Here is an 18606-nt window from a genome sequence, read left to right as displayed (position 1 = left end):
TGACGTGATCCAGTTATCAAGCAACAACACCTTGTTCATAATCAGAAGACACTGACCATCATCGATCAACTGGCTAGCCAACTAGAGGCATGCTAGGGACGGTGTTTTGTCTATGTATCCACACATGTAAATGAGTCTTCATTCAATACAATTATAGCATGGATAATAAACTATTATCTTGATACAGGAATTATAATAATAACTATACATTTATTATTGCCTCTAGGGCATAATTCCAACAATAGCATGTACTAAAAAGTTGAGAGGGTTACGACAAAAACTGAATGGACTTCGTGTACAAAACGGACAATCTCTTTCGAAGTATCACGGTTTCATACGAAAACTCATCTGTTACAATGGGATTTCATTTTTTTGAACTTATTTGAACTCCAGACTTTTTGTGTGTTCAAAATGCACCATTCAAAGCCACATCATCAATTTTCTACAATTTCTGACTTCATTTGGTATTTTCTATGCATTTACTGATTTTTTTGAGCAAAATGACCTTGAAATTGAAAAGCCCTACAAATGAACTCTGAAAAGGTTCAAAGTTGGCATGGTATCATCATTTCACCCACATAACATCACTAGTAGAAAAGATGGCTTTGGTCCACTTGATGAAATCCCATTAGTCCCGGTTCACTCACGAACCGGGACCCATGTGAGCATAGGTCCCGGATCATGAGGCCAGGGCGCCGGCCAGGCCTCGTGGGCCATTTGTACCGGTTCGTTTCTCACCTTCAATCCCGGTTTCAGACACGGACCGTGACCAACGTGTCTCGCTCCTGGCCCTCAACCAGTAGTTCCGGTTTGTGGCTGGAACCGGGACCTCAGGTTGTCCTTTTGTCTCGGTTCCAGCCACAAACCAGGACCAACGGTTGGCCTATATATACAACCGCGAGCAGAGCAGTGCACTGCTCTGTTTTTTTGACCGGACATGGGAGAGCTTTGTGGTGCTCTAGCTCACCTCCTATGCACATGAGGTGTTCGATGAAATGCCCGAGCCACACTTAAGGTTTCTCCTTTAGAAGCTCCTTGTCCAACCTCATTTACATCAAGATTTGTGTAGTTTTCAATACACTTTATTATATAACGCACGCAGATGAACCGTCAATGGATGTACAGTGACCGACGCACCTCCGAGTATATTAATGGCCTGCATAATTTTCTCGAAGCTGCTAAGGCAAACAAGTTTAATGGTTTTATGCATTGTCCATGTACTGTCTGTGGGAATACGAAGGAATTCTCCGACTATAAAACCCTTCACTTCCACGTGCTTCAGAAGGGTTTTATGCCACACTATAATGTTTGGACCAAGCACGGAGAAAGTGGGGTTATGATGGAAGACAACGTAGAAGAAGAGGATGATGACAACTACATGTCCCGTGAATACGGTGATGTTGCAATGGGGGAAGCTGAATATCAAGAGGAACCAGACGATGTGCCCGATTATGATATCCGTCGGGTCATTGTTGATGCACATAGAGAATGCGAAAGTGAAAGAGAGAAGTTGAAGTTCGATCGCATGTTAGAGGATCGAACCAGACTATGTGCGCGATTATGATCTCCGTCGGGTCATTGTTGATGCACATAGAGAATGCGAAAGTGAAAGGGAGAAGTTGAGGTTCGACGCATGTTAGAGGATCACAAAAAGGGTTGTATCCAAATTGCGAAGATGACAACACAAAGCTCGGTACCACACTGGAATTGCTGCATTGGAAGGCGGACAATGGTGTATCTGACAAGGCATTTAGTTCGGTACTGAAATTAATGAAGAAGAAGCTTCCAAAGGATAACGAATTGCCCGACAGTACGTATGAAGCGAAGAAGGTTCTATGCCCTCTAGCATTGGAGGTGCAGAAGATACATTCATACCCTAATGACTGCATCCTCTACCGCGGTGCGTACGAGGATTTGAACGCATGCCCGGTATTTGGTGCATTCCAGTATAAGATCAGATGAGATGACCCTGGTGATGTTGAGGGTCAGCGCACCGGGAAGATGGTTCCTTCCAAGGTGATGTGGTATGCTCCTATAATACCACGGTTGAAACGTCTGTTCAGAAACAAAAAGCATGCCGAGTTGATTCAATGGCACAAAAAAGACTGTAAGAAACATGGGAAGTTTAGAGCACCCGCTGATGGGTCATAGTGGAGAAAGATCAAGAGAAAGTGGACCGACTATACACGTGACCCAAGGAATGTATGGTTTGGTTTATGTGTAGATGGCGTTAATCCTTTTGGGGAGCAGAGCAGCAAGCATAGCACATCGCCTGTGACTCTATGTACTTATAACCTTCCTCCTTGCTTGTGCATGAAGCGGAAGTTCATTATGATGCCAGTGCTCATCCAAGTCCCTAGGCAAACCGACAATGACATTGATGTGTACCTAAGGCCATTAGTTGATGAACTTTTACAACTATGGAATGGAAATGGTGTACGTGTGTGGGATGAGAACGAACAAGAGGAATTTGACCTACATGCGTTGATGTTTGTAACCATCAACGATTGGCCTTCTTGCAGTAACCTTTCAGGACAGACAAACAAGGGATACAATGCATGCGCACACTGTTTAGATGACACTGACAGTATATATTTGGACAAATGCAGAAAGAATGTGTACATGGGGCATCGTCGGTTTCTTTCGACCAACCATCAATGTCGAAAGAAAGGAAAGCATTAGAAAGGTGAGGCAAATCACCGGAAGAAACCCGCCCTCCATATAGGTGATCACATACTTGATATGGTCAATGATTTACAAGTAATATTTGGAAAGGGTACTGGCGGACTATCTGTTTCGAATGATGATGCGAGACACGCACCCATGTGGAAGAAGAAATCTATATTTTGGGACCTACCCTATTCGAAAGACCTAGAGGTCCACTCTGCTAGGCTTCTTGGGAGTGTATGGGAAGACAAAAGATACACCGGAGGCACGGGAGGAACATCAACGTGTGCATGAAAAAGACAGCATGCATCGAAAGCAGTATGAAGAAAAGGAAATCTTCTTTGAATGCCTGCTCAGTATGAAGGTCCTGTCTCGCTTCTCGTCGAATATAAAGGGAATAATAAATATGGCAAAGAAAAACTTCCAAAACCTAAAGTCTCATGACTGCCACATGATTATGATAGAACTGCTTCCGGTTGCATTGAGGGGGCTTCTACCGGAAAACATTCGATTACCATTGTGAAGCTATGTGCATTCCTCAATGCAATGTCTCGAAAGGTGATCAATCCAGAAATCCTACCAAGGTTAAGGAGTGATTTGGTGAAATGTCTTTTTAGTTTCGAGTTGGTGTTCCCACCATCCTTCTTCAATATCATGACGCACGTCCTAGTTCATCTAGTCGACAAGATTGTCGTTCTGGGCCCTGTATTTCTACACAGTGTGTTCCCCTTTGAGAGGTTCATGGAAGTCTTAAAGAAATATGTTCATAACCGCCGTAAGCCAGAAGGAAGCATCTCCATTGGTCATCAGACAAAGGATGTCATTGGATTTTGTGTTGACTTCCTTCCTAACCTTAAGAAGATTGGTCTCCCTCAATCGCGGTATGAGGGGAGACTGACTGGAAAAGGCACACTAGGAACGGAGACAAGAATGTGTAGGGACGGGCATTCTTGGTCTCAAGCACACTACACAGTTCTACAAAATTCTACCTTGGTGACCCCATATGTCGATGAACACAAGAATATTCTGAGCTCCATACACCCGGAGCAGTGTGATGACTGGATTATGTTTGAACACATCAGAACTTTCAGCAGTTGGTTGCAAAAATGTCTCATGTGTGACAACACTGTTTCTGATGAGCTGTACTCGTTGGCCAGGGCACCATCTTCGACTGTATTGACTTACCAAGGGTATATAAATGGGAATACATTTTACACGATCACCCAATATCAAAAGAGCACCAACCAAAACAGCTTTGATGCAGCAACCGAGCGGGGAAAGGACACATATTATGGTTACATAGTGGACATATGGGACTTGACTATCGACATGATTTGAAGGTCCCTTTGTTTCATTGCAAATGGGTCAATCTTTCAGGAGCCAGGGTACAGATAGTCCCATAGTACGGAATGACAACAGTGGATCTGAACAATCTTGCGCACGCAGAGGAACCATTCGTCCTAGCCAATGATGTGGCGTAGGTTTTCTATATGAAGGACATGTCTACCAAACCGAGAAAAAAATATATAAGGAAGCGAGTACATCATACGATGAGCCAAAGCGCCACATAGTTTTTTCAGGAAAAGGAGACATCGTGGGATTGGAGGGAAAGACAGACATGTGTGAAGATTATGAAAAGTTCCATGAAATTCCTCCCTTCAAAGTCAGGGGTGACCCAAGAAGCCTGTTAAACGATGAAGATTATCCATGGTTACACTGCAATAAGCAAGGAACACAAGCAAAGAAAAAGTGAAAAAATGAAATGCCCTTTGTACCAGATGAGTTTTCGTATGAAATCCTCATACTTCGAAAGAGATTGTCCGTTTTTTACACGAAGTGCATCCAGTTTTAGCGGCAACCTCTCAACTTTTTAGCACATGTTATGTGGGTGAAATGATGATACCATGCCAACTTTCAACCTTTTCAGAGTTCATTTGTAGTGCTTTTTAATTTAAGGGTTATTTAGCTAAAAAAATCACTAATGCATGAAAAATACGAAATGAAGTCAGAAATAGTTAAAAATTGATGATTTGTCTTTGAATGGTGGATTTTGAAAACACAAAAAGTCTGGAGTTCAAATAACTTCAAAAGAATGAAATCCCTTTGTAACAGACGAGTGTTTGTATGAAACCCAGATACTTTGAAAGTGATTGTACGTTTTGTACACGAAGTGCATCCAGTTGTTGCCGCAACCGTCTCAACTTCTTAGCACATGTTATGTGTGTGAAATGATGATACCATGCCAACGTTCAATCTTTTCAGAGTTCATTTGTAGTGCTTTTCAACTTAAGGGTCATTTAGCTCAAAAAAAAACTCACTAAATGCATGAAAAATACCAAATGAAGTGAGAAATAGTTAAAAATTGATGATGTGTATTTGAATGGTGCATTTGGACCACAGAAAAATATGGAGTTCAAATAATTTTAAAAATGTGAAAACCCTTTGTAACATATGATTTTTTATATGAAACCGTGATACTTCGAAAGAGGTTGTCCGTTTTGTACACGAAGTGCATCTAGTTTTTGCCGCAACCCTCTCAACTTTTCAGCACATGCTATGTGGGTGAAATGATGATACCATGCCAACTATCAACATTTTCAGAGTTCATTTGTAATGCTTTTCAATTTAAGAGCCATTTAGCTCAAAAAAAGTAAATGCATGAAAAATACCAAATGAAGTGAGAAATAGTTGAAAATTGATGATGTGTCTTTGAAAAGTGCATTTTGAACACACAAAATTTCTGGTGTTCAAATAAGTTCAAAAAAATGAAATCCCTTAAAAGCAGATGAGTTTTTGCATGAAACTCTGGTACTTCGAAAGAGAATGTCCGTTTTGTAGACGAAGTGCATCCAGTTTTTGCCGCAACCCTCTCAACTTTTTAGCACATGCTATGTGGGTGAAATGATGATACCATGCCAACTTTCAACATTTTCAGAGTTCATTTGTAGTGCTTTTCAATTTAAGGGTCATTTAGCTCAAAAAATAAGTAAATGCATGAAAAATACCAAATGAAGTCAGAAATAGTTGAAAATTAATGATGTGTCTTGGAATGGCGCATTTTGAACACACAAAAAGTCTGGAGTTTAAATAAGTCCAAAAAATGAAATCCCTTTGTAACACATGAGTTTTCGTATGAAACCCTAATACTTTGAAAGAGATTATCTGTTTTGTACACGATATGCATCTAGTTTTTTCCGCATCCCTCTCAACTTTTTAGCACATGCTATGTGCGTGAAATGATTATACCATACCAACTTTCAAAATTTTCAGAGTTCATTTGTAGTGCTTTTCAATTTAAGGGTGATTTAGCTCAAAACAAAAATCTGTAAATGTATGAAAAATATCAAATGGGCCGACGGACCTTTTGTCCCAGTTCTAGCCACCAACCGGTACGAAAGTACTCTTCTTCCCGCCCTTTTGGGCCAGCGGAAGTGTGGCTTTTGTCCTAGTTGGTGCCACAAACCGAAACCAAAGGTTTTACATATAGTGCGGGAGTTGCCGAAATTGACCTTTAATACCGGTTGGTGTAACAACCCGGTACTAAAGGTGTGCTTTGGTCCCTGTTTGTGCCACCAACCAGATCAAAGGTGTTCCTATATTGTGGGAGTTGTCAAAATTTCCACCAACTTCCATTTTTCCACCGTTCTCTCTTCGTCGTCGTCGCACCCGAGCCTGTCGCCGCCGGCCCGCACCTCCTCCACGAGCCCGTCGTCGTCGTCGCCGTCGCTCATGAGCCTGTCGTCGCCCCGAGCCCATTGATACGTCTCTGTCGTATCTACTTTTCCGAACTCCTTTGCCCTTGTTTTGGACTATAATTTGCATGATTTGAATGGAACTAACCCGGACTAAAGCTGTTTTCAGCAGAATTGCTATGGTGTTGTTTTTGTGCAGAAATAAAAGTTCTCGGAATGACCTGAAAATTTACGGAGAATTTTTCTGGAATTAATGAAAAATACCTGCGCAAAGATCCACCGGAGGGGGTGAGCCAGTGGGCCACAAGACTAGGGGCCGCGGCCACCCCCCCTCGCCGTGCCGTGAGGGCTTCTGGGGCCCACGAGGCTCCACCGCCTCCAACCTCAGCTCTATATATTCCGTTTCACCCGGAAAAAAAATCAGAGAGAAGGATTCATTGTGTTTTACGATACGGAGGCGCCGCCACCTCCTTTTCTTCATCTGGAGGGCAGATCTGGAGTCCGTTCCGGGCTTCGGAGAGGGGAAATCGTTGCCATCGTCATCATCAACCTTCCTCCATCGACAATTCCATGATGCTCTTCACCGTTCGTGAGTAATCTCATTGTCGGCTTGCTGGACGGTGATGAGTCGGATGGGATCTATCATGTAATCGAGTTAGTCTTGATGGGGATTGATCCCTAGTATCCACTATGTTCTTAGATTGATGTTGCGACTACTTTGCCATGCTTAATGCTTGTCACTAGGGCCCGAGTGCCATGATTTCAGATCTGAACCTATTATGTTGTCGCCAATATATGTGTGTTTTAGATCCTATCTTGCAAGTTGTAGTCACCTACTATGTGTTATGACCCGGCAACCCTGGAGTGACAATAGCCGGAACCACTCCCGGAGATGACCATAGTATGAGGAGTTCATGTATTCACCAAGTGTTAATGCGTTGGTCCGGTTCAATATTAAATGGAGAACCTTAATATCCCGTAGTTTCCATTAGGACCCCGCTGCCACGGGAGGGATGGACAATAGATGTCATGCAAGTTCTTTTCCCTAAGCATGTATGACTACATACGGAATACATGCCTACATTAGATTGACGAACGGGAGCTGGTTACTTATTTCTCCGTGTTATAGCTGTTACATGATGAATCACATCCGGCATAATCATCCATCACCGATCCAATGCCTACGAGTCTTTTACTTCTAGTCCTTGCTACGTTACTTTGCCGTTACTACTATTGCTGCTACTACTGTTACTCTTTTGCTACTCTTGTCACTTTGCTGTTATTGGTTACTATTGCTACTGCTGTTATCATACTACCTTGCTACTGATACTTTGCTGCAGACACTAAATCTTTCAGGTGTGGTTGAATTGACAACTCAGCTACTAATACTTGAGAAGATTCTTTCGCTTCCCGTTGAGTCGAATCAATAAATTTGGGTTGAATACTCTACCCTCAAAAATTGTTGCGATCCCCTAACCTTGTGGGTTATCAAGACATTTTTCTGGCGTCGTTGCTGGGGAAGCACATCTATATTCTCTGAGTCACTTGGGATTGACGTCTGCTGGTCGCTATGAGGAATCCGAAAGATTTAAGAACTGAAATCTTGCCTTCCACTACGAGGACAAGTAAGGAACTGCCATCTAGCTCTGCACTTGATTCACCTTCAGTTATGAGTAAGTTTGCGACTTCGCCTCCTCCTAGAAATCTTGATATGTCGCTTGTGCTTGATGATTCTACTTCTCCTGCCCATGATGCTTATGATGCTGCTATTCTTGATACTATGCCTGATGATGCTATGCTTGATTATATGCATGATGATGCTATGCTTGATACTATGCCTGATGATGCTATGCTTGATACTATGCCTGATGATGCTATGCTTGATACTATGCCTGATGATGCTATGCTTGATACTGGTTTGCCACTAGGTGCATTCCTTGATGCACAAATTGCTAGAGTTGCTGCTAGATGTGATGATACTTCTGAAACTGCTGATACTATTGAAGTAGAACCCGCTACTATGCCTGGATTGCCTGTTATGCCTGAGCGCTATGTTATGGAGGGAGAGATAGCTGAGTACTTTATTGCATGTAAGGATAGCTATGATGTTGAGAAACTACTGCTCAAGTGGAAAGAAAAATCTCTGAACGCTAGGATGAAATACGACCTGAAGTTTGCTACTTCGCCTATTTTTGTAACCGATAAGGATTATGAATTCTCTGTCGGCCCTGAGTTAATCACTCTGGTCAAGTCTGATCCTTTTCACGGTTATGAGTCTGAAACGATTGTAGCCCATCTTACCAAACTGCACAATATAGCCACCCTATTGACTAGTGAGGAAAAGATCCGCCACTACTATATCCTCAAGTTGTTTCCTTTCTCGCTAAAGGATGATGCTAAGACTTGGTTCACTTCTCTTGCTCCTCGTTGTGTGCGTAGCCCCTAGGATATGGTCTACTACTTCTCTGAAAAATATTTCCCTGCCCATAAGAAGCAAGCTGCCTTGCCATAAATATACAACTTTGCTCAAGCTGAAGAAGAGAGTCTCCCACAAGCTTGGGGGAGGCTCGTCCAGCTACTGAATGCTTTGCCTGATCACCCTCTTGAGAAGAATGAAATACTTGATATCTTCTATAATGGACTAACCGATGCTTCCAAAGACCACCTAGATAGTTGTGTCGGTTGTGTTTTTAGGGAACGGACTGTAGAAGAAGCTGAGATTCTACTGAATAACATCTTGTGAAATGATAATGCTTGGACTATTCCCGAACCACCTCCTAAGCCAACTCCGAAGAAAAGAGGTATTCTATTCCTCAGTCCTGAAGATATGCAAGAAGCTAAGAAATCTATGCGAGAGAAAGGCATTAAATCTGAAGATGTCAAAAATCTATCACATATCGAAGAGATCCATGGTCTCGATAACCCGATAGAGGTAGTAGAAGTAAATTCTCTGCGTAGGTTTGATGCGAGTGATATTCCTTTTGATAAACCTGCTAGCTTATGCTTGGATGAATTTGATAACTTTATTGCCAAACAACAGAGTTTCAATGATTATGTTAGCAGACAATTGGAACAGAATGCTCGTATGCTTAGTCATTTAAGTGCTTGTGTGGACATAAATGTCAATGATCTTAAGCTTCTGAGTAATCATGCCTCTATGGTTACTACTGAGGTAAAACAAGTACTTAAGGCTCAAAATGACTTGCTCAACGAGTTGAATGACAATTCTGTCAGAGTCGTTACTAGAGGCGGTAGAATGACCCATGAACCTTTGTATCCCGAGGGTCATCCAAATAGAATTGAACAAGATTCTCAAGAAGTTAGCACTGATGCACCTATTCATCCTAGAAAGAAGAAGAAAGATGGTAGGAACTTACACGCTAGCAACCCTGTTGCTGCTACACCTGAGAGTCCAAACGATGTCTCTGTCTCTGATGCTGAAACACAATCTGGTGATGAACATGAGCCTAATGATGATATCAATAGTGATGTTCATGATGATGCTCAACCTAGCAATGATAAGGATGTGGAGATTGAACCTGTTGATCTTGATAACCCACAGCCTAAGAATAATAGATACGATAAGAATGACTTCACTGCTAGGAAGCATGGTAAAGAAAGGGAACCATGGGTTCAAAAACCCATGCCCTTTACTCCCAAACCATCCAACAAAAAGGATGATGACGATTTTGAGCGATTCGTTGAAATGATCAGACCTATCTTTCTGCAAATGCATTTGACAAATATGCTCAAAGTGTCTCCGTATGCTAAGTACATGAAAGATATTGTGACTAACAAGAGGAGGATACTGATACGTCTCAAACGTATCTATAATTTTTGATGGTTTCATGCTCTTATCTTGTCATCTTTGGATGTTTTATGTACCTTTTATATCTTTTTTGGGACTAACTTATTAATTCAGTGCCAAGTGCCAGTTTCTGTTTTTCTGTGTTTTTGGCTCTTTTCAGATGTGATTTTGGAACGGATTCCAAACGAAATAAAATCCCCGAAATGATTTTTTCCGGAACGAAAGAAGATCATGGGGCCTGTGGGCTAAGCCAGGAGGGCTGCAGGGAGCCCACAAGCCCCCACTCCGCCACCAGGGGGAGGTGGCGGTAGGCAGGCATGTGGCCTCCTTGGCACCCCCCTGACCTAGATATTAAGCCTATATATTCCCTAAAAATAAGAAAAAAATCAAGGGAGCCTTGAAAATACTTTTCCGCCGCCGCAAGCTTCCGTTTCCGCGAGATCTCATTTGGAGACCCTTCCCGGCGCCATGCCGGAGGGGACTTTGGAGTTGGAGGGCTTCTTAATCATCATCATCGCCCCTCTAATGACTCGTGAGTAGTTCACTTCAGACCAACGGGTCCGTCTTTAGTAGCTAGATGGCTTCTTCTCTCTCTTGGATCTTCAATACAAAGTTCTCCATCATCTTCATGGAGATCTATCCGATGTAATCTTCTTTGGCGGTGTGTTTGTCGAGATCCGATGAATTGTGGATTTGTGATCAGATTATCTATGATATATATTTGAGTCTTTTCTGATTTCTTATATGCATGATTTGATATCCTTGTAAGTCTTTGGCGGTTTTGTTTGGCCAACTAGATCTATGATTCTTGCAATGGGAGAAGTGCTTGGTTTTGGGTTCTTACCATGTGGTGACCTTTCCTAGTGACAGTAGGGTCAGCAAGGCACAAATTGAGTAGTTTCCATCAAGGGTAACAAGGTGGGCTCTGTCGTTGATATGAGATTGTCCATCTACATCATGTCATCTTGCTTAAGGCGTTACTCTATTCATTTGGAGTTAATACACTAGATGCATGCTGGATAGCAGTCGACGTGTGGAGTAATAGTAGTAGATGCAGAAAGTATCGGTCTACTTGTTTTGGACGTGATGCCTATAGATATAATCATTGCCATAGATATCGTCATGACTTAGCGCGGTTCTATCAATTGCTCGACAGTAATTTGTTCGCCCACCATCTACTTGCTTTCATGAGAGAAGCCACTAGTAAACACTACGGCCCCCGGGTCTATTCACATCTATCGTTTACACCTACGCTTTTACTTTGCTTTATTACTTTGTTGCTTTCAGTTCTCACTTTGCGATAAACCTATAAGGGATGGAAAACCCCTTCATAGCGTTGGGAGCAGGTTCTTTGTGTTTGTGCAGGCACTTGTGATACTGCTTCACTTGATCGATACCTTGGTTCTCAAAACTGAGGGAAATACTTACCACCGCTGCGCTACATCACCCTTTCCGCTTAGAGGGAACGCCAACGCAAGGCTCCAATGCCACGGGGAAATCCTTTGCATATTGCCTAGGAAGTCCCTAAAGGCGTAGCCGTAGTAGAAGGATTCCTAGTGCCGTTGCTGAGGAGAATCAAGACAAGAATAGTCTCCCATCAGCACGTGGTTTTGGCGTCGTTGGAAGGTCTTTTGTTGCAGTAGCAGAAGTATTTCTGGCGCCGTTGCCGGGGAGGAGAGATCTATCCAAGTAGGTCTCACAAACTCATCTCCTGCATTTACTTTTGTTGCGAGTTGCCTCTCGTTTTCCTCTCCCCCACTTCACATTTGCCGTTTTCATTTTCCTTTCTCCTTTGCCGTTTTCTTTTGCCTTTTGCCTTTCCCTTTCGCCCGCCTGCTCTTAGGTTTGTTCGTGAGAGAACTTTCCTCATGGCCAAACCAAACTATTTCAGAAAATCGTTCATGTCTTCAGAGTTTGACCAAAATAGTTACTTCCGTAGGGAACTAAAAGAGCAAAATTCCTTTCTGGTCTGTTTGAATAAAGAGGTTGATGATATGGCCAATGATTTCCGTGGAGTTAATTCCTAGCTTGCTCATCTTGAAAAATTGGTGGGCCAAATTTCTGACAAGCAGGCTACCTTAGTCAATAAGATGGTATCTAAACGTGAAATTTGTGATGCAAATCACGAGGCTCTTAAAGTGCTTGGTGTGTCTCCTCTTGAATCTTTGTTTTTGCGTGTCAAACCTATTTATGGAGGGGCTGGATATCAATCCACTTTGGTTGAAAAACAACCCAATGATTCGCAGTCCACCCATCTTGATGATAAAGGTCTGGAGAGTGGAGTAGAAGAAATCAAAATTTTGGGTAGCAATGAAACTCCCACTTTGGATTTCAAAGAATTCCATTATGATAATTGCTCCTTGTTTGAATGCATTGCAAACTCTCCACACGCTTATAGCCAAAGCAAAGCCTTTAACGCGCATATCGTAGATGCTATGATGAAATCTCTTCAAGAGAAGCTCCAACTAGAAGTCTCTATACCTAGAAAACTTCATGATGAGTGGGAACCTACTATCAAAATCAAGATCAAAAACTATGAGTGCAATGCTTTGTGTGATTTGGGTGCTAGTGTTTCCGCGATTCCAAAGTCTTTATGTGATATTCTTGGTTTTATGAGATTGAAGAGTGTTCTCTTAATTTGCATCTTGCGGATTCTACTGTCAAGAAACCCATGGGAAGGATCAATGATGTTATGCAAATAAGAACTATGTACCCGTGGTTTTCATTGTACTTGACATAGATTGCAATCCTTCATGTCCCATTATTCTTGGTAGACCTTTCCTACGGACTATTGGTGCTATCATCGATATGAAGGAAGGGAATATTAGATTTGAATTTCCTTTAAAGAAGGGCATGGAGCACTTTCCTAGAAATAAAATAAGATTGCCTTATGAATCTATGCTGAGGGATACTTATGGTTTGAGCACCAAAGATGACTACACGTGATTCCACCACCTTTCGCCTAGCTAAGGGCGTTAAACAAAAGTGCTTGTTGGGAGGCAACCCAACGAATCTATCCTTTTTCTTTCTATTTTTTGTTTTCCACACTTTCATAATTCTGTTATGATTGTGTTTTTTGTGTTTCTTTTTGCGTTTGTGCCAAGCAAAACCGTTATGATTAGTCTTGGGGATGATCGTTTGGTCATGCTGGAAAAGACAGAAACTTTCTGCTCACGAAAAGAATTTTCATTTTTTTATGTAATATCTTTTGAGTTGATTATTTTTGCTGGTGATATCTACGCAAATTCTTCAGACTTTCGTAATTATTCATAATTTTTGAAGTTCCAGAAGTATACGAAATATACAGATTGCCACAGACTGGTCTGCTGTTAACATATTCTGTTTTTGTTGTGTTGGTTGCTTCTTTTGATGAAACTATGGATAGTATCGGTGGGTATTAGCCATGTAAGATTGAAAATACAGTAATCCAACATCAGCGCAAGTAGAATTTAAGTTTTCTACAGTACCTAAGGAAGTGGTGGTTTGCTTTCTCATACTAATGTTATCACGAGTTTCTGTTTAAGTTTCGTGTTGTGAAGTTTTCAAGTTTTGGGTGAAGTTCTTATGGACAAAGAGATAAAGAGTGGCAAGAGCTCAAGCTTCGGGATGCCCAAGGAACCCCAAGAGATTCAAGGATGCAGTAAAAGCCTAAGCTTGTGGATGCCCCGGGAAGGCATCCCCTCTCTCGTCTTCAATCCATCGGTAACGTTACTTGGGGCTATATTTTTATTCACCACATGTTATGTGTTTTTTCTTGGAGCGTCTTGTATCGTAGGAGTATTTTATTTTTGTTGTCTCACAATCATCCTTGCTGCACACCTAGAGAGAGATACATGCACTCACCATGATTTTGTCGAGCTTCACTTATATCTTTTGGTAGACAATTCAGCTCACATGTGCTTCACTTATATCTTTTGAGCTAGATACTTTTTCTCTATGTGCTTCACTTATATCTTTTAGATCACAGCGGTGCGTGGCTTGGTAGTTGATCTATGCTTTGAAAGTAGTCTCAAAAGGTGTAGTTATCCAAAGGGATACGAAAACTTCCACCTTCATGTGCATTGAATAATTAGAGAAGTTCGATTCCTCTCAATTAGTTTTGAGATATGGTTGTGGTAATATTGAAGTTATGCTAGTAAGGTGTTGTGGATCTAGAAATACTTGTGTTGAAGTTAGTGATTCCCGTAGCATGCACGTATGGTGAACCTCTATGTGATGAAATATGAGCATGATTAGTCTATTGATTGTCATCCTTTGCGTGGCGGTCGGGATCGCGCGATGGTTTATACCTACCAACCCTTCCCCTAGGAGTATAAGCTGAATGCTTTGTTTCGATTACTAATAAATTTTTTGCAAAAAGTATATGAGTCCTTCATGACTAATGTTGAGTCCATGGTTTAGATGCACTTTCACCTTCCACCATCACTATCTTCTTAGTGTCGTGCAACTTTCGCCGGTGCACAAAACCCACCATTAGCCTCCCTCAAAACAGCCACCATACCTACCTATACTATGGCTTTTTCAAAGTTATTCCGAGATATATTGCCATGCAACTACCACCATGACATGTGCCACCACGTCTACATTGCCATTGCATGATCGTAAGATAGCTAGCATGATGTTTCCACTAATGTCCATGCCATGCTAGATCATTGTCACGGTACACTACCGAAGGCATTCCATATACAGTCATTGTTGCTCTAAGTCTTGAGTTGAAAGTGTGATGATCATCATTTATGGAGCATTGTCCCATGTGAGGAAATAAAAGAGGCCAAAGAAGTCCACAAAAAAAAGAGGCCAAAGAGCCCACCAAAAAATAAAAAACAAATGAGAGAAAAAGAGAGAAGGGACAATGCTACCACTTTTTCCACACTTGTGCATATTAAGCACCATGATCTTCATGATTGAGAGTCTCTTGTTTTGTCACCACCATATAGCTTGTGGGAAATTTTCATTATATAACTTGGCTTGTATATTCCAATGATAGGCTTCCTTAAAATTGCCTTAGGTCTTCGTGAGCAAGAAAGTTGGATGCACACCCACTAGTTTTGTTTAAGAGCTTTCATATACTCTTAGCTCTAGTGCATCATTTGTATGGAAATCCCTACTCATTCACATTGATATCTATTGATGAGCATCTTCACAGCTCATTGATATGCCTAGTCAATGTGACTATCTTCTCTTTTTTGTCCTGCAACCTCCACCACACTCCACACCACTTATAGTGCTATAACCATGGCTCACGCTCATGTATTGCGCGAGAGTTGAAACGTTTTGAGAAAGTAAAGGTGTGAAACAATTACTTGGCCAATACCGGGGTTGTGCATGATTTAAATTCGTTGTGCAATGATGATAGAGCATAGCCAGACTATATGCTTTTGTAGGAATAACTTCCTTTTGGCCTTGTTATTTTGAAAGTTCATGATTACCTTGCTAGTTTGCTTGAATTATTATTGTTTCCACGTCAATAGCAAACTATTGTTTTGAATCTGATGGATCTGAACATTCACGTCACATAAGAGGAGTTATGAAGGACTTCTATGCTAGGTAGCATGAAAGCATCAAAAATTCATTCTTTATCACTTCCCTACTCGAGGAAGAGCAGGAGTTAAGCTTGGGGATGCTTGATACGTCTCAAACGTATCTATAATTTTTTATGGTTTCATGCTGTTATCTTGTCATCTTTGGATGTTTTATGTACCCTTTATATCTTTTTTGGGACTAACTTATTAATTCAGTGCCAAGTGTCAGTTCCTGTTTTTCTGTGTTTTTGGCTCTTTTCAGATCTGATTTTGGAACGGAATCCAAACGGAATAAAATCCCCGAAAAGATTCTTTCCCGAACGGAAGAAGATTAGGGAGCCTGTGGGGCAAGCCAGGAGGGCTTCAGGGAGCCCACATGCCCCCACTCCGCCACCAGGGGGGAGGCGGCGGTGGGCAGGCTTGTGGCCTCCCTGGCGCCCCCTGCACTAGATCTTGCGCCTATATATTCCCTAAAAATCAGAAAAAAATCAAGGGAGCCTCAAAAATACTTTTCCGCCGCGGCAAGCTTCCATTTCCGCGAGTAGTTTCCGTTCATCTGGAGACCCTTCCCGGCGCTCTGCTGGAGGGGACTTTGGAGTTGGAGGGCTTCTTCTTCATCATCATCGCCCCTCCAATGACTCGTGAGTAGTTCACTTCAGACCTACGGGTCCGTAGTTAGTAGCTAGATGGCTTCTTCTCTCTCTTGGATCTTCAATACAAAGTTCTCCATGATCTTCATGGAGATCTATCCGATGTAATCTTCTTTGGCGGTGTGTTTGTCAAGATCCGATGAATTGTGGATTTGTGATCAGATTATCTATGATATATATTTGAGTCTTTTCTGGTTTCTTATATGCATGATTTGATATCCTTGTAAGTCTCTCCGAGTCTTGGGTTTTGTTTGGCCAACTAGATCTATGATTCTTGCGATGGGAGAAGTGATTGGTTTTGGGTTCTTACCATGTGGTGACCTTTCCCAATGACAGTAGGGGTAGCAAGGCACACATTGAGTAGTTGCCATCAAGGGTAACAAGGTGGGCTATGTCGTTGATATGAGATTGTCCATCTACATCATGTCATCTTGCTTAAGGCGTTCCTCTGTTCTTTTGGACTTAATACACTAGATGCATGCTGGATAGCGGTCGACGTGTGGAGTAATAGTAGTAGATGCAGAAAGTATCGGTCTACTTGTTTTGGACGTGATGCCTATAGATATAATCATTACCATAGATATCGTCACGACTTTGCGCGGTTCTATCAATTGCTCCACAGTAATTTGTTCACCCACCGTCTACTTGCTTTCATGAGAGAAGCCACTAGTAAACACTACAGCCCCCGGGTCTATTCACATCTATCGTTTACACTTCCGCTTTTACATTGCTTTGTTACTTTGTTGCTTTCAGTTCTCACTTTGCGAACAATCTATAAGGGATTGACAACTCCTTCATAGCGTTGGGAGTAGGTTCTTTGTGTTTCTGCACGCACTTGTGATACTCCTTCACTGGATCGATACCTTGGTTCTCAAAACTGAGGGAAATACTTACCACCGTTGCGCTACATCACCCTTTCCGCTTCGAGGGAACACCAACGCAAGGCTCCAAGGCCACTTGGAAATCCTTTGCATATTTTCCTAGGAAGGCCCTAAAGGCGTAGCCGTAGCAGAAGGATTCTTGGTGCCGTTGCTGAGGAGAATCAAGACAAGAACTGTCTCCCGTTAGCACGTGTTTCTGGCGCCGTTGGAAGGTCTTTTGTTGCAGTAGCAGATACCTGAGGTTGAGATTTCCATCATGTTTGCTAATTATACCTTCAAGGGTGGAACTCCTAAGAAACTAGGTGATCCTGGTGTGCCCACTATACCTTGCTCCATTAAAGGCAACTATGTTAGAACTACTTTATGCTACCTTGGAGCCGGTGTTAGTGTTATGCCTCTTTCTCTTTATCGTAGACTTAAACTGGATAAGTTGACACCCACTGAAATCTCTTTGCAAATGGCCGACAAATCAACTTCTTTCCCTATCGTCATTTACGAGGATGTGCTTGTTGTGGTTGCCAATATCACTATCTTAACAGACTTTCTTATCTTGGATATTCCCGAGGACGATGCCATGGCGGTCATCCTCGGAAGACCCTTTTTAAACACTGCAGGGGCTGTTATAGATTGCAACAAAGGCAATGTGACTTTCCATGTCAACGGTAATGAGCATACGGTGCACTTTCCGAAGAAACAATATCGAGTACATTGCATCAATGCTATCGAATAAACTTCATCAATTCTTATTGGGAGCTTTGAATGCCCTATTCCTCGTGTTAAGATGAAGTATGATTTGCTTGTTGGGGTAATACACATCCCCATTGAGGTGACCTAGTGACTATTCGGAAATTCTTCGTTCTCTTTTGCGATTCAAAAAGGTTTGTCGAGGAGACTTGATCAACCTCATTGACGGATATCTTTCGATGACCATGAGATGGATGAATCGAGGAGTCACAAAGCTGTGTTCCAAGATTTCACCTTCGGTTGCTTCGAAGAAAAATGATAGATTTAGTTTAGTTTTCCCTGTTTTCTGTTTAAGCGTCCGGTAGAAAAGTACCCCGAAAATAGAAGTTCTCTGAACGTCCTGAAAATCAAGTATCATTTTTTCTGGATTTTTTGAAAAATACTGAGTCGAAGACCTTGTCTGGGGGCTGCACCAGTGGGCTACAAGCCATGGAGGCGCGGGCACTGTCGTGGTTTTGTCACGGCAGATGTCCTCGTGAAAGGACTTTAGGTGTGGGGCCATCGCAACCATGTGGCGGCTTGAAGGGGTTGGTCGGAACCGAGAGACGCGAGTTTACCCAGGTTCGGACCCTCAGATTGAGGTAAAAGCCTACGTCATGCTTGTGCTTCATTGATAAGATAATGATCTCGATTACAAGGGTG

This window comes from Hordeum vulgare, chromosome 7H (genome assembly GCF_904849725.1).
Source record: "Hordeum vulgare subsp. vulgare chromosome 7H, MorexV3_pseudomolecules_assembly, whole genome shotgun sequence".
Lineage (NCBI taxonomy): Eukaryota > Viridiplantae > Streptophyta > Magnoliopsida > Poales > Poaceae > Hordeum > Hordeum vulgare.
Note: the sequence above shows the minus strand (reverse complement) of the source record.